A 25,929-nucleotide genomic window follows, 5' to 3' on the forward strand; every position below is an offset into this window, starting at 1 on the left:
AAGGGAGAGCAGGAGGAGGCAAGGATCATACCTCATACCAGTCGATAGTCAAAGCTGTGATGATCAGATACTCTCTGCGGATTAAAGTTTTCAGTTAAATCGGTTCAGTGATCAATGACTGCTTTTTGAAGTTTTACCAGCAGAATAATTTTTATTGTTTTTATTTACTATTGGAGAATATGGTAAGAAGATTTTGAAAGACATTTATACTTTTCTCAATAGCTTTAATTTTTTTCAGAGCCATAATTCACCCAAAAAATGACAACTAATAAAAGTATTGATAATTAAATAGTTACCACATATTACAGATATATTAGGTATAGATTAAGTGTATTCTATAGTATTTATATATATCTTCTATTCTGGTCCCGTTATGTCTAGAGTAAATTATTTGAGAGTTTAGGGACTTTATAAATTCATAAGAATTTTCAAAGTTTATAAGACTTTTATGAGGAGGTTAGGTTTGTTAGGTTGTTGTACTGAGAACTTGAATAGTTCTAGTTTTGGATAATTATAGTTTTGGCTTTGTTACTAACTAATGGTTCGACTTTGAATTAAAAATCAAGACCTTTTGACTCAAAATTAGCCCTTGGATTCAAACCATTACTAGCCCACTCCCTCCTTCCCTTTCCAATCTAGGATTACTTGAAGGATGAAGGGAAACATCTCAAATGAATGTTGCTGCCTCAGCACCTTGCAGTACATGAATACATGCAAAAGGAACGTCATTATTTCATTTAATTTTGTTTGATTCATCATCTCCTGAGTTTATTTGGCCTTGGGACCTACTCTCCTCCCTCCTTCCCTTTTTTCCTTCCTTTGGATGAGCACTTATTCTGCAGAACATTGTTAGACATATAGTAGTAGTTTGGAGCATAATTTTACCATTTAAGTTATTTTAAAACTATATTTGGACTGCACTGTCCTGGTCATCTGTTTATTTTCAGTTCTTAATTAAGAAGAAGCACACTGTTTTTAATGTTATTCTTATGAGAAAATATGACTTACATTGGAATATCTTGTTTTATTGTCATGACATTTCTCTAGGCATGCAGCATAAAAAGGAAAAACACTCAAATTCTATCAAGCGAATAAATCCATCTTCATCTTATTTTGCATCAACACACTGCAGGAAACTGGATATTGGAAAAAAATTTCTATGTTAATTAAAATATAAGTAATAAAAGACCTAGTAAAAGTAGCTTAAATAGTGAAGAGCATATCATCTCACCCACCAGGAAGTTTGGAGTATGGGCAGTTAATTAATTGGCATAATGATGTCACCAAGGACGTACATGGTGTTTTCCATCTTTCTACTCTGCCATCTAGAATGTCTTGCTAATATCACTCTTCATGGTTGCAAGATGGCCATTTTCCTGTACTGTTTTTGTGGGTTTTTTTTTTAAAGTGAGCAAACATTTCTTAGTAAACATTGTTGGCCATAATTGCATCATATAACCATGCCTTATTCCCTTATTATCAGAGTAAACAATCTTGTGTCATAGGTGGTTTGACCTAATGAGGATTTACCTCTTGACAAAAGGAGGGTGAGTGACAGTGTGTCTTTGAGGAGGCTACCAGTGTCTGTTACAGCTAGTGAAAATCATAGTTTTGTTAATTTCTGCAAACTCAGATAAAATCACAAAGTAGTCATGTTTATTGAGTGCCTACTGTTTTCCATTTATTCTTCTAGGCTCTGGGGATAGAGCAGTGAACAAAAGGGGGAAAAAATTGCTGCCTTCTTGGAGCTTACATTTTATTGGTGAGATAGATAAATAAGATAACTCAGTTTTATTGTATCTCATTAATAAGTACTAAATAAAAATTGAAGCGGAGAAGGGAGTATGGAAGGTCTGAGGGTGGAGGGGTGCATGAAATTTTAGATTGTGTCTAGGGAAGGCCTGGACATTATTCTAGAAGATGACTTGAGTAAAGGCTGAGTCAGCATGGGAGCTAGTGATACAGCTGTCTGGGCAGAAGAATATTTCAGTTGAGGTCCTGTGGCTGGAGTGAGGGGAATGAGGGAGAGACACAGGAGATGAGATCAGAAGGGGAAGCCACTAAACAGTTTTGAGTACAAGAGTGACCCAATATAATATTTTAACAGAATCACTTGGCAGTTGTGTTAAGTAGGCATTAGAAATAGAAGCAAGGAAACCAGTTAGGAGACTATTGTAATAATCCAGGAAGGATGAAGATGACTTGAATGGGGTCAGAAAGAAGTAGTTGGATTGTGGATATTTCCAAGGTAAAGCCCACAGAATTTGCTAGCAAATTGGATGTGCAGTATGAGAAGAAGAAAGGCGTCTAGGATAGCAGCCATGTTTTCGGCCTGAATAATTTGAAGAATGGAGTTGATATTTTCTGAGATTAGGAAGAACAGGGACTCGGTTATTGACATGTTAAATTTGAGTTGCTAGTAGGCATCCAAATGGAGATGTTGAATAAAGTTGCTTTTGTAAATATTTTTTGAAGAGAAACCAATATATATTTTTAAAAGGAATGATGTTGGCCATTAATAATAGGAAATGCTTTTTTAAAAGAATAGAAATTCAAAAATAACAATAAAGAAGAAATAGGAAATGCAGAAATTAACAATTATATGGGGGGTGATATATTGTTTCCATTGAAGAAATACAGGGGAATACTGGAAGTAATTTTAAAATAGAGTATTTAAAGAAGCATTTATACACTTAACAAATATTTAGTGCCTACTAAATTCTAGTCTTAAAAATTGCATGTTAAATACATTTATTCTTTGAATCAGTGCTTCATTTTTGAAGCCCCAAACCTTGTAAAAAAAAAATATACAAAAAACCCCCCCAAACCCCAACAAAACACAAGAACATATGGTATGGATTTAGTTTTAGTTTTATTTCTGTTTCTTCTGTAACATAACGCAATGATCCTTGTAAAGAATGTGTGTTAACAAATTGGTGATCTTTCCCAATCCCTAACCCCCAACCCCAGCTTCCTCAATATTGTGCAGCTTGTAGTTAATGTTCAAGCACATCATTAAACAAAGATCAAGAGAAAGAATTAGAACAATATGTCTTATGTGATGAGTGGCTTTTCTCTCCCTTTCTTTTGAAGAAGAATTAGTCCAAGATGCATTTTAACCAGATTATTGTACTTGTTTGCATTTACTGTTTGCACTTAACAGGGATGCAGCACATGGCTAAGATTTTCAATCTGTATGTATTACATAAAACATTGAGATGCACGTTGTAAAGTACCTTTCACGTGATAGATACTCAAGAAACATTCTTAGAACATTTGATTTAGAACATCATCAGCCTTTCTAATTTATTTAAAAATTTTTTAAATATGATGCTGCATGCAGTGGTTATTGCTTAATATTCTGTGCCCTACCTATAATGTAAGGTTGTTGAGAAAATTAATTGTAATTGTTTTTTCAGATAAAAGTACCATATAATAGATATAAGGATCCATATATTGGGCAAGGAAACTTTGCTGTTTAAAATGGATTAGGTATTTCTCATCACACTTTTGGCAATTATGGTGATTATATGACTCCTGGCCAGTATGACCAACTGGGGAGAAAAGCCTGGTTAGATATAGAAGGGAAATGCAGTTTGTTAAGAACACAAAGTGTATTAAATTACTCCTGTTTACCTAGTTCTCATGTTAAATAATTTTGCAAAATGACCACCTCCCATGAGACAATTCTGAAATTTGCAGTAATTAAATAAGCAAGCATTTATATTAGTTTTATTTGAGACCAGAGTGATGGTTGATGTGAATTCGCCTCATTCTCTTATTGACCACACTTTAAGCTTTTATCTGTAAGTCTGCTGTCAGGTTCTTTTGAGTGTGTCTTTTTATATACTCCTTTGTTTTGTTTTCAAAAAAGGAGAATAAGGAAAATCTATTGCCTACCAGCTAGCATTTGTTAGTGTGTGAAAATTATGACTATGCTTACCTAAACAGGATTCTTATGAAAATAAAGCTCTGATTTGCCACAATATAGCTGCTTATTTTTTATTATGTAACACTTGGTGTAAACAGGAATATATTTAAATTATGTGGCAGAATATTAAAATGATCTCCCAAGAACCTACCACCTAACATGGAAGCAGAACTTAATTAATATGATTCCTTCTATCAGCCTCTGCCTCTCCTTGCCTTTGCCCCTGTGGCCCTCCCCACCCCTGACCACTTTCTTCAATTTTGTGTTAATAACTTACTTTCTTTTTAATAGTACTGGTTTTTTCACATGGATCTTTAAACAATATGTTATTTGGTTATTTAGTTTTATGTTTTTCTTAAGTTTTGTGAAAATGGTAGCATTCTGTGTGCAGGCTTCTGAGACTTGCTTTTACCTTCATAATTTTTTGACATTTATTTATACTGTTATATGCAGTTATAATTCATGTTTTCCACTGCTGGGTAATATTCCATTGTGTGAATTTATTTATTCTGTTGGTGGACATCTGGGTTATTGTTGTGTGCTTTTGTTTGCCTTATTTTTTTATATTGTCTGTATTGATGTACTTACACACGCACATATATATTGATGAACTTATGTTCACACACACATATGTAGTTATTACAAGCATTGCTGATGTTAATGTTCTTTTATATGTGTTCTGGTGCACATGTGCTAAACTCTAGGATATATACCTAAGTAGAAGTGTAGAGAATGTTCAATTATATGAGATAATGCAAAGTTGTTTTCCAAAGTCATTGAACCAGTTTACTTTTCGCTAGTAATGTATCAGAAGCTCCCATTGAGCCACATCATTGCCATATCTTGGAGTTGTCGGGCTTGTTAACATTTGCCAATTTAGTAGATGCAAAATGTCATTTTATTGTGGTCTTAATTTGATTTTCTGTGATTGCTAATGGGGTTAAACATCTTTTCATTTGATTATTCACCATTGGTATATTCTTTCATGAGGTGCTTGTTCATGTCTTTTGCCCATTATGTACTGTAAACCAGGTGGTCAATACATTTATGTTTTATATTTTTAAATTTTAAAATAGTAGCCTACAGAAAAGTTATAAGTACAGTACAGAGTTACAGCTTGGGCTCTAACTTCCCATACCACACTGTTTCTTCCATTCCACTATGGACATCCACCTCATCCTGCTTGAACTCTGACACCTCTTATTAGGGCTCTACCCCCTCTGCCTTTTGACCATTTAAAATTAAAATGTTACAGGATACATGCACACGTGTGTGTGTGTGTGTGTGTGTGTGTGTGTATTATGGATACCAAACTGTTCAGATAAGTATGAGACAAGCTCAAAAGCAAATAAATAAGATTAGAAGTTCAAGTTTTTACATTGAAATTACCTTTGATGTTTTAATAATACCAGCTGAATAGATTTTTTTTTTTTTTTTATAGCTTTAGAGATATAATTTACATACCATAAAATTTACCCATTTAAAGTGTTCAGGTCACTGATTTTTATATTCATGCAGGTGCACAACCAACACCACCCACCTAATTTTTTAATGGTTTCATGACCCTAAAAAGGAACCCTATACCCGTTAGCAGTCATTTCCCATTCCCATCCTTCCCCTCCCACCAGCCCTAGGCAACCACTAATCTGTGTCTTGTAATTTGCTTGTTCTAGACATTCCACATAAATGAAATCATACAATACATATTTTTTTTTGTGACTGGCTTTCATTGAGCATAATAAGGTTCATATATGTTGTAGCATATATCAGTACTTCATTCCTTTCTATGGTTAAATAATATTCCATTGTATGGATTTATCACATTTTGTTTTTCTACTCATAAGTTGATAAACATTTAGGTTGCTTCCAGTTTTTGGCTATTGTGAATAATGTTGATATGAGCATGCATATACAAGTGTTTGTGTGGACATAAGTTTTTATTTCCCTTCTCTATGTACTGAGGAGTGGAATTTCTGGGTCATGTGGTAACTCTATATTACTTTTTAAGGAACTGCCATAGCTGCTGTTACTATATTTTATATTCCCATCAGCAGTGTTTGAAGGAGGTGAACAGTCATTTTAAGGATATTTTTGCATTCTTGAAAGAGTAATTGTAATATATTAAATTTATCTTATATTTTGATTATTTTAAATAATGAGAGAAATTTCAACTTATTTTACATGACTCATTTTTAAGCAATTTGTGATTCTGTATGGAGTATATCCTTTTTTTTTTAAAGCAGATTTTTTAAGGTATAATTTACATACCATGCAATTCACTTACTGTAAATGTTCAGTTTGATGATTTTGAGTCAGTTTATTCAAATGTGCAACCATTACCACTGTCTGGTTTTGGAACGTTTTCATCACCCCAAACAGTTTCTTCACACCTAGATTTAAAGTCAATCTCTGCTTCCTTCTGCCCCAGGAGGTGATCTGCTTTCTGTACCTACAATTTAGCTTTTTAAGAGACTTTGTATGCTTGTATAAAAGGAATTATGCAATATAGATATCTTTTGTATCTAACTTCTTTCACTAAGCATTAAGTTTCTGACGTTCATCATTCCATGAATCATTCATTTATTCCTTTTTGGGGGGTTTACAACTTTATGTTTATCCCTTCACCAGTTGATAGATATTTGTGTTGTTTACAATTTTGGGCTATTATGATTGATGTTGATGTCATTATTTGCATACAAACTTTATGTGGACATATGTTTTCATTTCTCTTGGTTAGATACCCAGGTGGGACATTGTGAGTATATGTTGAACTTTTTAAGAAACTGCCAGAGTGTTTTCCAAAGTGGCTGTGCCATTTTACATTCTCACTTGTGATGTGGGAGGGTTTCAGTTTCTCCCTGTCTTCCCCAACCTTTGGTTTTTTTTCAATCTTTGAAAAGAAATTATAGCTGTTCTAGTAGGTGTGTAGTGGGATCTTACTGGGGAGAATTGACATCTTAACAATATTGAATCTTCCAATCAATTGAATCTTGTTCCAATAAACAAAGAACGAAAAACATATCCTTGTTTATTTAGATCTTCTTTAATTTCTCTCAACCATGTTTTGTAGTTTTGAGTGTAAAGGTTTTACACTTTTGTTACATTAATTCTTAAGTCTTTTATTCTTTTTACTACTCTTCTGAATGATTTTGGATTTTTGCTAGCATATAAGAAATTCAATTGATTTTTGCTTATTGTTATACACTTTTCTAAACTTATTAATTTTAGTGGGTTTTTTTTAATAGATTCCTTAGGATTATTGACACACAAGGTCATGTCACCTGCATATAAAGATAATTTTAACTTTTTTTCTCTATCTATATCTATATGTTTTTATGTTTCTTGCCATATTGCATTGAGTAGACCTCAGATATCTTATCTTTTTCCCAGTCTTGGTGGTTTGGGGGGAAGTGTTAAGTTTTTCATCAATAGCAAGATGTTAGTTGTAGGTATTTATCTCAGAAGGTAAGGATTGTCTTAACATTGAAACAATTAATGTTATATATTATTAATGCAATAAAGGGCAGAAAAACACATGATTATCTCAATAGATGCAGGAAAAGCATCTGACAAAATTCAAGACATTAGTGATTAAAGCAAACTAACTCAAAAAGTAGGTATAGAAGAGAATGGAAGATCGTACAGCTGATATCATAAGTAGGAGTGAAAGACTCAGTGTTTTCTTTCTAAAATCCGAGGACAGAGTGTGGTTGCCTGCTCTCACCACTTCTGTGCAACACTGGACTAGAAGTTCTAGCCATATTTTTTCTCATTATCATATTTATATAACCTATTTTGGAGCATGTGGGAAATATTAAGGGGGAAAAAAACCCAAACATGGGTTTTTTCCTACTCTTTTTCCTACTATCTAGAATGATCACTGTTAATGTTATAGTCTCCTTCCTTTCAGTATTGTGTGTGTGTGTGTGTGTGTGTGTAGTAACATATATGTTGCAAAAAACAAATTTGAGATTATATTTACACTCGTTACTCTGACCTCATTTCTTGCTATTTTCTTCCTTGCCTATTACTACCCACTCCAGCCATTTTTCACTTCCCGGAGCATGCAAATCTTCTTTTGTTTCATTGCCTTTGTATATGCTATTCCTTCTATTGGAAATTCTCTATTCTTTGCATGACTAGAGCTTTCAGGTTGTTTAGATATCAGCTTAAATGTCATTTCCTCAGAGAGGCCTTTCCTCATTATTTTATGTAAAGTAGCTTCCTCTCTACTTCTTACTTTGTTTGAACTCCTCAATTACTTTGTTTTTTGTTTCTAGTTTTTGTCTCTTTCCTATGCGGACTATGTTTGTTCTGTTTCTGTTGTAATTCCAGCACCTAGCATAGTACCAAGCCTTCTAACTTGTTTAACAATCTGTTCATTTCAAATAAATATAGTATCTTACTTTCTTAGCATTGTATTCTGATAATTTTACCATGTCATTAAATATTCTTTGAAAATATACATTTTAATGATTGCATAATATTCCGCAATATTATTATGATAAAGTTATTTAAACATTTTCTTATTCATAGACATGCTTCCTGTTGTTATGATTGAATATGTATCTGACACATTCAGTTTTACTTGGATTTAAGGCTAATTTACCCATTTATTAATATAAGAAAACTTAATCTGAGAGTAGTTTATTCCCTGTTATTTTTTGTTAACATTTATTATTTAAATACCTTCTAATTTATCTTTCATATATGTTGTTTACAATTTTGTTATATATTTAGCTCAAAAGGGATATAATAATGCTTTATTATAGACTAGTCATTAAAATAAACAATTCTAGAATGTGGCAAAGTAAGTATCAGACACAGATTGTGAGCTTGGAAAGTTTTTAACTCCTTACATGAAAAACATAGACTTGTGAACTTCATATACTAGTACCATGTGTTTTATATTACCTGAATTAAGACCATTGTAGGTGGATAATAATAGAGAAAACTCAGTATTTGTGTTCCAGAGAGCTACCAAGGCCACTTCACCTTTTTTCACGTAAAATATACTGGGGTTTGAATTCTTCTTCAGCCTCTTATTAGCTTTATGGTTTGGGGTGACTTAAATTCAATTTCTTGATTTATAGAATGGGGATAATAATGATAACCTCACAGGATTCTTTTAAAGATCATGTATGTAAAAGGCTTAGCATTGTTTTTAGCACATAGTAATAGCTCAGTAATCGATAGCTATCATTACCCATTAAGTCTCTCTTAATTTTGGGAGTGTTGGTTAAGAGTAGTAGCTATAAGGGTTCCTGCGCTTCAGGGTGTCATCAGCAGATAATGACCAGCTCGTGAATAATGTAGCTCTATAAATATTTACTTTTACTGGTTGGTAGCTTTCTTCATATGCCTGTTTGGGTACTATTTCTTGTCTGTGTACCTATACCAAAAAAGATTTAGCCCAAAAGGTAGTAAAGTCTCATCAAGTTAGACCCTTTAACATCAATTTGTGAGGTCATTATTTGCAGCATTCTTAGATACAGTTCTGGTTACTTTCTTGATCCAACTTGAAAATAAACTAACAGTTTTTTTCAAGAAGAAAAGTAACTGAAAATTGAATAGTTAATTAAATTTTACTAGAATTTCAGTAGTTTGGTAGGTAATGTTGGGTTTTTAGGAAATTTCTAAAGTCCCCAGCACATTCTAATAGGAGTACTAATAAAATTGCAAGTATGGGTATTTTTAAGTCTACATGTAAATCACTTCCTTTTGATATAAATAATCAGAAAAAGCGATTGTTTTCTACTTCTCTTAGAATTATTATTAGAATTTATAGTCAAGGCCTGATCTGAACCCAAGATCTGTAATTTGGGGTGTATCACTTAACCAGTCCTGTTCAATGTCTATTACTCCTCTATAAAATGGGATGGTGCCTTCTCTGCTCATTTCACTCAGTTATGAAGACCAAATAAAGTCATGTCCATGGAGCTCTTTGTAACTGGTAAAGCATGTAGTTTACTTAATGATTGCTCCTGTTCATCCTGTCAGACTGCCTCTTTCTCACAACAGTTTGGTAGGTTACTGGTAGGGGTGGCATGACAGCCCAGAATTACATCTGTAATGAGAACTGCCTCTTAGGAGTGTTTGTTTTATACTTGTACTAGGGAGTACTTAGTTTTAAATTGTAGCTGTTTTCATCCTTTAATTTGTTCTGTTTGCTAGAAAAGTAATAGATATTTATTGTAGAGAAATTAGAAAATTTAAATCAGCATAAAGAAAAAATAATAATTACCTCTAAATGCAGAAATAATTACTGCATTTATTATTGTATAATTTAAAACAAAAACTCAATTATGCTGAACATAACATATCATGTTTTTATCATTTAATATCTATTATAGTATATCTTTCCATATAACTTAACTTTCATACCTAATGTTTTAAAGGCTACATAGTACCCCATGGATGTAATATACCATAATTTAACTAGTTCCAATTTTTTAACTTTGACATTCAGTATCTATTTCTAATTTTCTGCTATTAGAAGTAACGTAAACATCCTTATGCTTAAATATTTGTATATATCCATGTTTTTTTCATTAGGATAAATCCTAGGCTTGGAATTGCTGCATTAAGGGGTATATAACATTTTAAGGCATTGAATTTTTTTTTATAGCTTTATTGAGGTGTATTTGATATATAATAAACTGCACATATTAAAGGCGTGCCATTTGATAAGTTTTGACATATGTGTACATCCATGAAACTCACCACAATTAAGATAACCACTGTTTGTGATTCTGCCCTTCTGCCTCCTCCATCCCCAGGCAACCCCACTGATCTTTTTTTTTTTTTCACGGTAGATTAACTTGCATTTTGAAGAATTTTATGCAAATGAGATCACACACAATGTGTGCCTTTTTGTCTGGCTTCTTGTACTCAGGATAATTATTTTGAGATTCATCCATGCTTATTATATATAAATAGTGTATTCTGTTTTGTTGCTGAGTAGTAAAATTATGTTATATGGATATACCATAACTCATTTACCCTACTGATGGGCATTTGAATTGTTTCCAGTTTTTGGCTATTAAAAATAAATCTGCTTTGGACATTGGTGTGCAAGTCTTTGTATGGACATAGGCATTTGATATTTATTACCAAATTTTGTGCCAGAAAAGTTGCATAGTTGGTATTTTGAAACTGAAAAAGCTTAATGTTAAAGAAACTATAGTTACTATTTTCTTTTTTTTTTTTTTCTTTTGGAAATATACCTTTAGGAGGATTTAGAATTTTTGCATGTAACTTAATTGCATTAATTTGACAGAACACTTAAACTTGAATTTAACACAAGTTAATAAGTATATCCTAGCAACAATAAACCATTTTCAGTTTATTTTGTTGAAGTCCTTCCTTTTTCTTTTTAATCAAATAACTAAATGTATTCTCTGGAAAGCAAGGATGTTGCTTTCCTTTAATGAACTATAATATTCATAAACAATTTATATATCCCTGTCAAATGACAACTTCTGGATTGAACTTGAACAAGACAAGGTTATAAGATAAGTTTACTGAACTTCACAAAAGATATATCTGAATCTGATTGGCCAAACTATCTTTTCCCTCTTCTTAAGGTGCACACTTGAAGGATGATCAGGGAATCTAAAGACTCCAGATGACATCAGAGCTACTTTTCAACAGCCTTCTCAATTTCCTTTCTCAGAAAGCAGAGGCTCAAACCTTGGAGACAGATGGTGAGAATATTTTTCCTGAGTACTTAAGGCTTAATCATTGTGACTTTAATATATTTCAGACAATTTTTTCTCAATTATAAATTAGCTTATAATCATCAAATGTGTTTATCTGTGCAAATTATTTCATTAGGCAGTGTGGTTAAAAAAAAATGAATAAGATACAATCCTACCTTTAAGGAACTTACAAGGAAGAAATAAATGTAGAAAAATAAATGTAATTGAGCAGTAAAAGAGGTTAAATACTATAAGGAAAACACCAGAAATATTCTTGAGAATTCAACATGCAGATTACTTCTGGAGAGAGGGATTGGGAAGCTTGAAAGAAGAAATAGTATTTGTGTTGATGATATTTAAATTGTTTTTATTAAAAAAAAAAATGGACAATTAATACAAAATCTGAAATAGCAATCCGATTTCAGATTAAAAAGTTAATTTTTGTTTTGAAGAAAAATAGAAGCATGTTTGATTGTTGTGGGTTTATTATAATATTGGTCAATGATTACTTTTGGAATTATGTAAAATGGTTACCTCTTACAAGGCAAAGAATATATTAGCATTTCTGAGAAATGGTGAAATAATTGGATTAAATTAACAGAAGTAGGGGGGCAATGCAGTAAAAGAGATGAGTGAGTGATTAATTCTACTTGGATTAACACTTCTCTTTTCTAGTATAGCTACAACCTAAATGAATCTGTCATGTCTTAAGTTCCTGGACCTTATGCTGCTTATTCCCAGGCAAAAACAATCCAAGTAACTGTGAAAAGTCATAGTGATTGATTATTGGGCTCATAATTAGTTGTGAAGAGTTCACTTTCAACTAGCTACCTGAAAACTCTGGTCAGAAGATAGCAGATACAACATCCTAAAATTTAATGTTTTAATTTACCATGATGTTCCAAAAAAGGGATGGTAACTTTGAGCCAAATTTGTTCTTTACCTGTAGGCGTAATATGGTCATCACAGTGATAATACTCACTAATTTTTCTTCACTATTCTGATTATATTCAGAAAACATAGTGAAATTATTTTAATCACTCTACTTAAATGCTTATCTTTTCTTGTAATTTCACCAAGAAAATCTTTAAAACATTATTTTTTAAAAACAGCTATAAAATTATTAGTAATTATTTGGGTGCTAGTCATTTTTTACATATTCATATATTTTTTCTGTAAATTGGTATTTAAAATCAACTAAGCTTTTATTTGTAAATACTAAAGTTCTTTCATTCCGGTATAATTGTATGTAATGACTAGTTGAAAGTTTGAAATCTGTTTTTATATTTGATGAAATATAGTTAATATTGAACTCCATTTCTCAGCTTTTAATTTTGTTAAAATGAACATTATAACCATGCATATTCCTTTGACCTCCATGATATAATTAGTTTGTTGCTGTTCTTAATTTGTCAATATCCTTGTTTTACTAAGTAACCAGAATGGTAAGCAATAATCACTTACGACAGTTGGATAAATGAATCATATAACTGTCTGGTAAATATACTTAGCCAAGAAGTTGTTCTTAGAAAATGATTAAATTTAGATCTTCCAGATTAAAAAAAAAAAAAATCACTTAGAATGTACAACTCATACCGCCACACTCCAAAACACTCATGTTACATTTTTAAGTATAGCAATGTCATTTTGAATGAGAACCGAAAGAGGATGATTGGGGGGAAAAAAGAAAAGAGTTTGATTAATTAAATATTGCAAACCATATAAAGCATGAAGTGTTAACAAAGTTTTTTAGTGGTTTAGGCTAGGTTTTCCTTGCTCACATGTTAGATTCCCCTTTTGAAAGAAATACAGTCATCCCATGTAGTAACTAACTAAATTCACTCTTTAATGTATTTTATAGGATCCATATCCTTTCTGTGCTCTGTTCATCTCACTGTGTAACATTTATTAGTAAATTTTGATAAAAATTTGATGATACAAAAACAGTGACTATCTTGAGTAGAAATATACAGTTGATCATAAATCAATTTAGCTTAAATACTTGAATATACTAATTTTCCTACTAAATGAAATTTTTATTGTTATATGTCATGATTTTTCACTGAGAAGAGTTCTTTATTTTACTCATTTTTCCTAGTTTGATTAAATTGTTTATGAAAATTTCACCAGATGTCTTGAGTGTTAAAACTTTGATGTGAGACATAGAGAGATATCTGTGTAAACATACAAAAATGGTCAGTGATTCTAGCTGATTCTGACAGGTTGGGTTATCAGGTTGGTAAAGTAAGCTAATTGTATACATGGAATGCTTTCCCCAAATTTTATAAAGCACTCCTCAAAGTAATGTTTTTTGTTTAAGAAATAATACTTTGTAAAAAGTGTTTAAAATTCTATACCAAGTTTTCAGTGGGAACACGGTACTAGTGAAACCAAGATCAATTTGTAATCTGGGGTGAGTCATCTTAGTTGGAATTAATTGGCATAAATCAGCTTGGTTGTCTTGCTGGTGTTTCCCTGGCTCCATGGACAACCCTGGTAAGAAAATGAGCTCGAGTGAAGCATTGTTAGTTTTCCAACATTGCATCATTCTTTGTTCCCTTTCTCCTGGCCAGCCATCTTAGTTCAGAGACTTACCATTTCTCTTCTGGAGCTCTCTTGCTGTCAAGCCTCTTTACTGATATCCTTGCCCTAGTCAGTCTCTCTCAGCCATCACATCTTCCTAAAACTCCAATTTACTCATGTTACTTCCCTAATTAAAAATAATCTAGCAATTCCAATAGTATAATGACCACAGAAAAGTAACAGGCCTTTCTTAATAAATCGTAACTTACTGTTACAATAGGAAACATTAATATAATTAACATTTCTTCAGAATTCGATGTCTATAAAGAATCGACTTTCCCAAAGTCTTTTTCTTAGTACCTTAATTGATATAACTAACATCATTTTGTAAGGAAAATCCCTATCATACTCAGCCTCCATAGCAACTCAAATTTTTTTCTCTTCCATGAAAGGTTTCAAATGAACTAATTAAAATAATTTTAAAATGTGTTGATCAAAGTGTCAGTTCACTTTCTCTTCTTACAGTGACCCTGACCCTGGTCTTTTTCATTTGAATTAACTGTAGCGAAGCTGATATTCTCCTTGATTCTGTGCCCGTCAATCATGTGGCCTGCGGTTTGCATATCTGAAATTGGTGTGATTCTAACAGTAGAGCTTATTATGCATTTTATTTAGATAACTAGAATTTTACCATTTTGGGTTAGAGATATACTAGTAATTTTCAAACCTCATTTATTTTCTTTTTTGCATTTACTTATAGAAAGACTGTATATAGTACCATCTATGCAAGCTCCTAGCCTGAAGCTTTATCTCATGCTGTTGCCACCCCTATTTGCACGTCCTCATCCTGCCATATTGCGGCCCGTCCTCTAAGCTAGTGCTTTTCAAAGTATCTGTAGTGATAGACCAACTTCTGTTTGTGTGTTTTAATTTCACTTCATTTTTTTAGTAACTCACTTTTATTTTACTTAAAATAATTTCTGTCCTCATCCTGCCATATTGCGGCCCGTCCTCTAAGCTAGTGCTTTTCAAAGTATCTGTAGTGATAGACCAACTTCTGTTTGTGTTTTAATTTCACTTCATTTTTTTAGTAACTCACTTTTATTTTACTTAAAATAATTTCTGTCTACAACAGATTGGAAATTCATAAAAATACATGCAAAATATGAGTCTAAATTTTTCATCATTGAACTCAATAGACATTAAATTACTTTGTCACCTTCTATAAAAGTTTCTAATTATTGGCAATTGCTGTTCTTTAGGGAGATTGTTTAAAGTTTTGCTAGGGCTGATGCTCCTTCCGCTCCCTAAAAAATGCTGAAGATTCTTTTCCAATTGGCAAAGCCTTGATTGTCTATCTAGAGGCTGTTCTTTAGGGAGATTGTTTAAAGTTTTGCTAGGGCTGATGCTCCTTCTGCTCCCTAAAAAATGCTGAAGATTCTTTTCCAATTGGCAAAGCCTTGATTGTCTATCTAGAGTCAATTCATATGTCATTCTGTACAGTGCCTTCATTAAGAACAGTGTTCCCTGCCTTGTCACCTGATATTCTTCCCCTAAATTAGTTCTTTATTGTTTTTTCACTTGGTTCATGCCTTCTTTTAAGTAGTATATGACTATGTTATTGATTTATATTTTTTTCCTGACAAGTTTGTGAGCCCACTGTGGACTGGTTTATCACTTAGTTATTCTTCTAGCTTCAGCTCTTAGCACATATAAATATTTGTGAGTTTGTTAGTTCTTGTATGGTAAATTCAGAATGATAGTGGTGGTGCAGAGATGGGAGATATTTTATATCCTCCTTAGTTTGCTAATCTTCTTTTTAAAAAGGTCATTGTTTTCTTTTCTTACGTGGATCTTGAAGACACTTCTGCACAGAAACCGTTATTTATCTGGCAGAGTTATAATTGAAATTCTTGAAAGTAGAAAGTAGAGATTTTGTTTGATGACAACCAGTGCTGCACTTCTTTACTCTTAACTGCAGTAGACCAGCAGCACTTCACATTCTTGATGTGCTCAGGACCCCTTTATATTCGTAAATTATTGAGAAAATGAGAGCTTTTATTTATGAGTCATATCAACTAATATTTACCATATTATAGATTTAAACTGAGAAAAATTTTAAAACACAAGAACACCCAAGGATGCATTCCATTCACCATCAAAGCAATGACACACTCCACTGAACACTCAGAGAAAGATACAAAAAACAGATAACATTTTAGTATTATGAAAATAGTGTTGACCTCATGTGCCTTCCAAATTGGTCATGGGGACCCTTAGGGTCCCTAGAACACACTTTGAGAACTATTGTCTTATAGGAATTGACTTGTCTAATTGCTAACAGAATATTCTATATTTTTATTTCAATAATGTTGTAACCTAGCTTTTATGTTTGTAGATTAGTAAATGGTGGGGGGTTTTTTTGTTTGTTTTTTTAATATCTGCAAGGCTTATCATACCCACCCTTCTATTAATGTCAAGACATAGAATGTGCTGGAACTTATTACCACTTTTGGCTTGGCAGTTATAAAATGGAGATGCTTACTCAAGGAGAAGTCATTTTATTTGTGGATACTCAGTAAGGTCATTTCTACTTGTGCCCTATTAGTAACCTTGGATTTTAGGTGCTAGACTTTTTATGATTTATGAACCTCTATATACTCTTCCTATGGTGATTCTCCTTACTCCAGAGGTTTGAAGGTTTGGTCATTTTCTTAATGATTTCACAGAATGAAGTTGATGTCTTCTTTTGGGGAAGTGACAGGCTTCCCTTCAAGTCTTTCCTTCTTCTCTCCTTTGTGTGACCTTCCCCTCCACTTGCCTCAACCTGATCCCTGATGCTGGTGCTCCTTTTCTGAGAGTACAGTCTGCTCTCTGGCAGGTATTTACTTGGCCCTAGTGACTCCTTTTCTTTTTTACTCCCTACCCTCTCACCTTGGCTGATACTCTGTTAAATTCTTTCTGAGGTCTTAGCAGGACACACATTCTGTAGAGTATTTGATGGCTCTTTTCAAATTACGTGGTACTGGGTCTTCTCTGAGAGTTCTGGGAATGCATTGTGTACCATCCATCTGGATGCGAATACTAAGCTGGCTGCTAGTTCAGACCCTGGATTTACTAAAATCTCAATATTCTTTTTACTCATTGTCTTTTTATTGTGTTATGATGTCATGGTCGAGAGCTGGAATTTGGGGACTTAGTATCATAAGTGATAATCTAGAAGCATGAAGTTGATAGAATGTTGGGGAGTTTTTATTTTTTAATTTTGAGTCCTAGACATAGTAGGCACTCAGTAAAATGTTTGCTGAGTTGTTTTTTTTTTTCTCATTAGTGTTGGATAAAAATCTTAGCTCCAACAAACCTTATAGTTTAAGCCAGACATCTCTCTCTTATAGCCAAAGGAAATATGCCCTCACTCTGTTATGAAAAGCTACATGTTGGTATTTTAATAAGCAAAATCCTTAACTAATACTTACTGAAGATTGATATTTGAAATACAAAGTTCAGATTTCAAACAGACTCTGTTAAATACCTCTACAGGAATTATTAGTTTTCCTGAAACTTTGTACAAATCATTTCAACAGTGTTTTACAAACCTATCTTTGAAATACAGTAATTATCTTCATTATTCTCATCTTTTGATTTCATGAAGTTGCTAGCAAATAACTTTAATTTTATAGCACTATTTATGTTCTACAGATTGCTATCTAAATATTCAAACCAGCCTTCCTTGTTTTCTGAACTGTCTTTTTCTTCAACTCTCCTGCCCCTGCTATATTTTGACCATGATTTCTTCTCTGCACTAACTGGTCTACAATTTCTTTTCCTCTGGAAACCATCAACAATTCCATAGCTTCTGTTTTTGTTTTTGTTTTTCAGTATGCATATAATCATATCATTGTTTATAAATCTCCCACTGTCTGCCAGATAAAGGTCAGCTCCTTGGCATGGCCTTGATTCAAAGTCCTTGGTCCCAATTGCGTTTCCAGCCTAATCTCCGGTCACATTGGATTACCCGCTTCCTGTATCACACTCTGCTCTCCCTGCCTTTGTGTGCTGTTTCTGCAGCCTAGAATGGCTGCCATTCTCTTTTGCCTGACCAGCCCTTACTCATTTCATTAACCATCACTGACCACCGCCTGTACATATACACATGAACTAAAAACCTAGTGATAGCCTACTGTGTTCCTAGAGTACTTTTTTCCTACTTTAGTGATATCATTTAGCATAGTATATACTCTCTCCCCTTTTGCACAGTGATTAAGGAAGAAATTTACATGTACTGTGCACTCTTGTGTGTTTTCTTCTCACTAGGTATTACTCTATTCTTCTCTCCAGTTAAGGAAAGAATATCCGAATTCAAGAGAGTGAAAGTATAGTTGTTACTCAGCATAATCTTGAATTTATTTAGAACTGTTTTTTTAAAAGGAGAATAATTTAAACTGACTGGACCTTAATAATTCTATACCATACACTAAAAAATCTTTAGAACTAATCATGACATACCTTCTATCTAATGATGACAAACTAACATGTCATAGATGGAGACACACTAATTTTAGGATATTACATTTTATGTATTACAGCTGTTTGTTCTGTTGAACTATTTATTTTTTGAGAGTGAGGACTATTTTATTCATCTTTTTTTTGTTATTGTTATTCTAGAATAATGATTTTAAAACTTGCCCACTGTTAGCTACTAAATTAAATTTAGAGGGCATTGCCAGAGAAGAATCAAACACCCTCTACTGGCATTAATACTTTATCTTTTGGCCCATATATTGAAAATGTTAAAACACAATAACAAGGTGTCAGGCTGATTTCTCATAAGAAGACAGATTGCTTTACCTATGTTTTACTTCTGTTCACTTTGTCTACTTGGTGAATTTTTTCCCTCTTAACATTGATCCATCATGTTAGGAATAAGAAATTTGATAAATATATGATGAAATTTTCCTTACCTATTGTAATTTTAGTAAGCTATATGCAATATGCATGAAGTTTATGACATAACCAGCTAAAAGCTTATTTTTAAAAAAATGAAAATTCTAGATTGATGTTGATGGAAATATTTCCTTACTCTTAACTCATCAGTGGGCTACAAATCTAAAAGATACAAATAGAGCTTTAAATTTTACATTCACTACACTAAAATATAGTCAAGGAAAAATTCGACCTGAATTGTTTAATAAGCAGTGTAAGGGTTGTTTACTTTTGAGGACTCATAGGTGCCCCATCCTTTGTGATTGCTTGCTTACATAATTTGTTATGAAAGAATGCTTTTAGGTAAACCATCTCTCCAGAATGCTTGTCATTTGTTCTGTTCTGCTTGTGAAGGGTTAAGGGGAGACAACATCCTGTCAAAGACCTTGTTTTTAATTTTGCTTCTCACACTGGCACAGATCCTGCTAAGAGCAGCCCAGATTAGTTCAGAAAACCTTTGAAGAGATTTAAGATGTCCTTCAGCCAGTTTGAAGGTTTTTGTCTTGCAAATCCAGTACAAGGGCGCCTGCAGGCATCTCGACCCTTGCTGTGCTGCTGATGCAGCTCAAGGTCACACTAACCCGCCCTGTGACATTCAACAACAAAAAAAAATTATGCGGTGAAACTGCTTCAGCGTTCAGCCAACCAACAACTTCCTTTAGTGAGGAACTGAGGAAGAAGTCTTTTTTTCCCCCTTTTTCTTTTTTTTGGGGGGCTCTCAATTTTTGCTGTAGGAAATAATCCCAGATTTCTGGTGTGTGTGATGACAAGGTCATTTCTTAATTAGAACACATGTAAAGAACAAAGCTAAATGGCTTCAAAACAGCTTTGTAGTTGATGGAGAGGATTTAAATTATTTAAAGAGATAGTCACCCATGTATGATGGAAGCTGAATTCTAAAGGCATTAACTCCTTCATTCCTGCCTACTTGCCATTTCTTTGAATTCTTTATCTTATTTTAGAGGGTTGCATTCTAAACTTAAGAAAATTTATAAGTGCCCATTTTTTGAAAGGGTGAAACATAATTTAGAAATTAAATTATCAAATACACTTTAATGAAGAAGTTTTCTCCCCATGACATTTATCTCCTGTAAGTTTTATCAAATGGCTTGATGTGGGACCCAGGAATTGCACACTTTTTCCTCTGGCAACTGTGATTTATTTATAATCCGGATGAGTAAAGTGCTTCTTTCTTGCCTCACCTTCTCTTCCTCACTTTTATGCATTTGTGATTTAGAAGTCTAGTTGAGCAGTTTACTCCTGCTTCCTAGAAATTTCAGCACACATCATTCAGGTTTCTCAACTTGCAAGAAATGGTATAGGAAGACGTGCTTTTTTTCTAAGGAAAAAAAGAGATTTTAGTTTAAAAGGGACTGTAAGAGTTGTTTCTGAACATACATGGCTTTTAAAGGCACAATGAAACCATGTCCATAAACACTTAATAGCCATATTGGATTGGCCTTCTTTGGGGCTTGTTTCCCCATGTTGTTCCTCTTCTGTTGCTTGTGTGTGCTAACTACCAAATACATTGGTTGGATAGAGACCAAGTGAATTGGCTTTCTCTGCTGGAAACTTAATGCGTATCACGACTGCAGTATTGGAATTGAATAATCTAAGGGAGTTATTTTATGGTTGATGTTTTCTTTATATGTATTATATATAGAAGCACACGTTGCAGTTATTTATATACAAAGTCACATAATGTAAGGAAATTTAACTTCAACATTATGATATTAGCAGAACAGTTTTCTCAAGAGTTTGTACTGAGTTGCTTTCTCAAATAGATGTTTTCCTGTAAATGTGAATGAAGTAGAATCAGGGCAAGTATTTTACAAAAATAGATATTATGTTGAGTGTGATTATTTGAACCGATTTTGGATTTTGTGGGCCACACTTAAAAATTTTGTTTGAGGGGATAACATGATGGATTGTATAAGAAGAACAATTTAGAATTAATTAGACTTATTATTCTAAAGAATTTTCTTCCTGTCAAGAAACAATTTCTTTGGGTCTATGAAAAGAAAAAAGGTAATACATTAGGATACATATTTTTAAGTATGGATATTTTTGAGAATTTCAGGTTTGCGAAAATAAAATGTTGGAGGGGAAATCTATATGCAAGGAAATGGTTAGTATGATTCAGTGCATCCTGCCCTTGCCTGGAGTCTGGTGTGCCCTAAATGTCATGTATGACCCAAGCTCACCTGCTAGTAATTTCTAATTTACTGTCCTAATTCATCGATTTGTTATCACTAATTGTTCTTCATTTACTTCTGTGTAGTTTCCAGTACCTAAAGGGTTGAAAGGTTGCTGTAATTGGCACCCGCAGCTGCTCTTTCTTTTGACAGGGGATAATTTTGCAGCCTATGCTTTGTGTGACAGCTGCCTAATTGGGCATTCTCCCCTTGTAGCAAGCCTGCCTCCTCCAGCCTCCCTGCTGACAAATGGTGGTGGATTATAGATGAGGACATGCTGACCCATTCGACCTTGCTGAGACAGCGGGGAGGGGCCTCCTGCTACTTGAGGGAAGCTTTAGGTCATTTAGAGGACAAGGTCATGAGCCAGGTGGAGAAATGACATGATATCACATGACAGTAGCCTGATGACATGGTCAGTGTGTCAAGGACAAATGCATCAGAATCGATTAAACATTATTGCAATACTTCATTGAAGTCCCTAGATTTCTTAATTGTTCCTACTGATTTTTTTACTTAAGAAAAAGGGAAAGTGCAGAATAAGACACATGTATTTTAGCAGCATTAAAGGAATCGTTTACATGAAAATAGAGCTGGTTTAGGAAGCCTCCTAATAAGTTTTTTAAGTTATTTAGAGTATTTTGTTCTTAATTATTGCTTAGTTTTCAGTCCCTTGTCTATCAGTACTTTCTTAGAGTTATTTGAAAATTAAGTCAGGGAAATTAAAATGAGGTAATGTGTGTTAAAAAATATTTAACAACTTCTATCATCACCCTACTCAATGATTGGCATATCTTTTCATATTCTGAATAAAAGAAAAATCAGCCTAGTGAAAGTGCTTAATTGAAAGGATCTTCAAAACTAGATTTGTGGGATCAGGTATACCACCATGCTACTATAATTATAGTGTTAAAGATACTTTTTAAATAATTTTTGAGAACTGAAAATATTTTTTAAATAGCTTGAGATTATACTTAATGTAAAAAACTTCAAGATAAATGAAAACCTTTTGGACATCTTTTCATTATTGGTAATGCACATGCTTTTTTTGAGGAAGTAGACTTGAGCTATTACAATACATTTTCAGGTGCAAAATCTCAAGAATCCATGCCAAGTCTCTTAACCATATGTTAATACGTGAAAGTATAAGTCCATGTAAACTGTACTAGGTAGTTAGTACAGTTTTGAAAAAATGCCTTGTTTTAAAAACAGCAAACAGTTTAATGCAGAGAATACTGATCATGATTCTCATTTCTGGAAAAAACAATTGTCGTTGGGCACTGTTGGATCTAATAAGCCCTCAGTTCAACAGGAGGTAATTTTATGCCCCTGAGATGAAAAATGAGGAGTGGTAAAGTGTGATGAATTAGTTCATCGAAGTAGACACATCTGTGTTTTCATGGCATGTTCGTGTGTGTGTGTGTGTGTGTGCGTGTGCGTGTGTGTGTGTGTGTGTGTGTTTAATTTTGACCATGCTGTGCATGTGTTTAGCTCCTCTCAAACCCTGATTCAAGCTTGGTGGCAGCTTAATCCTGTGCCCTTGTACACGTATACTTGATTAGTAGTTGTGGTTATCTCAGCAGAAGACATACCGCCCTCCTCCTTGCATTGGTCGGGACCCGGGCATTGGGGAGTCAAGGCAAAGGAGAAAGAAAAGAGATTTTACATTAGTATTCCACGAAAGCCTTACTGTCTGCAGAACAAATTGATTGCTCCGGTGTACCTGTGCTTGGCACCACTGCTGTGAAGGAAAGGTAGGGCTGTAATCTGTTTTATTGTATTACATATTGTGACACTCCAGGAATATTTAACATGTGCTCTTTCTATGGCACGTGCTCTAAGTCTAAGTAAAGAAAAAGGAAATAAATGAATGGAAAGTATGTAAGAGCAGTGGGCTACAGCTTTATTTACTTCAGTCCGTGAGAGTTCATTTGAAAAAGATAATTTTGCTGAAAGCGTTACTGGAAACATAACCTGATTGATAACAAAACCCTATAAAGTGTTCTGAGGCACTAATCTGCTTCCCTCCTTGAAACATGTTAGAGATGAAATCTAAGCTAATATTGTACGAATTTAACCACAAAATGGGAGAAGTCATGGAGATGGTTATGGACATTATTAGTTTAGGTAATTATTTTTAATTATTTTTCAGTACATTGTATTCTTAAAGGTCCTACATAATGTGATGCAGAGGATATGAAAGAGATTTTTGTTAATAAAAGAAGTGGCCACTACATCACCTTAAACTATATTAAGAAAATTAAGAAATATGTTATTTACTTTATTCTTTTACAAGTTTGATTTGTATAAACATTGTATTGTTTGATTCTGTTGTAGGAAAGGAAATTACAACATTTTTCTTACAGCTTTATTTTTTTTAAATCCTATGAATGTTTTTCAAATTGAGACTTACAGTGTCTTGAGATTGCTTAGTATAAATTGAATAAATCTTTTAACATTTTACAAAAAGATTAAAATGTCTGTGATTGGAGTTTCACCCCTTGCCATTTCTAGGCATTCTTGAAATGTGGTTGTAACTGTACTTCTTAGGTTGCGTGTAAATCCATACTGTGAGGGGAGAGAAGAAATTCCTCTTGTCCAAGCCTCTTACCATGTGTGAACTGCAGGTGCCCTTTGCCTCCTCCATCCTCCTCCTGATCCTTTGATTACAGTTGGAGCACTTGGTTTAAGAGAGAGAGAAAGCAAAATAGCTCATACTCATACACCGATGGAATTATAGTTGTTTTCCACTGTTTGCTTTTATATGCTGGAAATTATACATAGCTTTATACTTTTTAGATTATATTTTACTTCTGTTTAAATGTGTGATTAATTATTCTGTGTATACTAATTATATATGCATTATAAAGACATCCAGAAACAGATCCATGGAATCAGAAGCTATGGACATTGGTCTAGACTTGCTTACAGATACTTCTGTAGAAAATGATCGAGTGGAAAAGCATTTTTAAGCATTTGTACATAACAAATACAAATATACCAAACTCTGACATGAAACACTGATTAAAACTATTTGAGGTCATGTTATATAAATAGGAAGGAGAGGAGATGTTTTCAAAGAACTTTTGAACCTCATGGGAAAATTAAGACTATTAAATATGTTTTCAGTTGAATATTGCCATCAAAATTATTAGTACTAAATAAACCTAGTTTTGTCGGGGGCTTTTTCTTATCAGAAAATGTAGAAGAAAAATAAACCGTATAACTAAGAATCAGAATAATTTATTTTCCAGAATAAACATGTTCTTAAACTCTTTCTAGTTTTTGATTTTGTAATTACCTTATATATTTTGAAAATTTTGCAATCTTTCACCCTTTCAAAATAAATACATACATATATTTAATAATTAGCCATAAAAAAGTAAGATAAAGGGGGAATACCAAGTAGAGAAAATTAATATTTATGGATTTTTTCTTGCTCTTATAAATTTTTGTGTGTGTGTATGTGGAGTGGAAGATTGTTTTTAACAGACAAGGACTGTATTTTGCTTACTGAAGTATCCACAGTGCTTAACACTGTAGAACACATAGTACCTGCTCAATAAATATTTATTGAACAAGAGAATAAAGAACACTCAACCCCCCCCACCCCTCCCCACTTTCTTCTCTCATGTCTGTTTACAGTTTCAATTTGTGCTGTGCTCATGGTAGTGAGTTTTTAGCATTAGCTTCTCTTCTGTTAGTATTGTAGGTATTAAAGGAGCAGGAATTCAGTTTTAGAACCAACCTAGGAACCTGTTTACGGAATTGCTTTCTAGTCAGAGTAGTTCACATGACTGACTGAGTCTTAAGTGGTTCCTCTCTCATATGTGTGCTTAGAGTTCTTCTTGACCTAGAGTTGCCTCCATTCTTTTCCCTCATATGCTGACCTCCTGTAATGTTGAATTTTTTTAAAGCTGTGAAATCTATTTATTATAGTTTCGTTTTGTGAATTTAGGTACATTATGCTTATTAATCAGTATCAACAAATTATTTATAAATATACAAGAAAATTGCATGCTAACTTTAATCAGAGACATCTAGGTACATTAAATTATGGAGAAAACAAACATTTGACATGTTGTTGTGACTATTAATTTAAGCCATGAAATGAAAGTCATTCATGAGAACAACTTTATGTGACTAACACTTTTCTATGCTCAGTTAATGAGCAAACCTTTTTATTGTTTGGTATCTAACATTAGCTAGGCTTGGACTAGAGTTCTTAGAAATTAGTTAGTATAAAAAGTTTCTTTAACCAATGAGAACACTGGGCTTTAGATAGGTTGCTACTTAGCCACTCTTGTAAAACTGCATAGTACCTGAGACAAAGCTAAAAATCACCTAGCTTTTTAAAAAGTAACCTTTTTCACATGCTCTTAACTCTTTGTTCAATTTTATGCTTCTAAAATAATTATTGTGTTGATATTAGCCAAACTTTATACCTGTAGCCAAAGTAAAATTTAATTTATAACCCAATAGAATGTAAATCAAAGTAAACTGACATTTTGTGTGTGTTTGTCTACAAACACCATTGTGGATGGCTTCCTATGGATGTGGACTCACTATACTTTTATGCCAAGAAAGGGTGACAAAA

At 33.3% G+C, this 25,929-nt stretch overlaps 1 protein-coding gene across 1 annotated transcript in view; it reads left to right on the forward strand.

Moving 5' to 3' along the window:
- The window catches only part of NRIP1 (nuclear receptor interacting protein 1), a 73,082-nt gene that overhangs the window by 9,946 nt on the left and 37,207 nt on the right, over positions 1–25,929 (forward strand). Inside the window, exon 2 of the mRNA XM_008578614.1 lies at positions 11,518–11,637. The gene's annotated coding sequence lies outside the window, so the exon portion shown is untranslated. The remainder of the gene's footprint in view (positions 1–11,517; positions 11,638–25,929) is intronic.

The sequence above is a fragment of the Galeopterus variegatus genome, unplaced genomic scaffold (genome assembly GCF_000696425.1).
Source record: "Galeopterus variegatus unplaced genomic scaffold, G_variegatus-3.0.2 Scaffold1727, whole genome shotgun sequence".
In the NCBI taxonomy this organism is placed as follows: domain Eukaryota; kingdom Metazoa; phylum Chordata; class Mammalia; order Dermoptera; family Cynocephalidae; genus Galeopterus; species Galeopterus variegatus.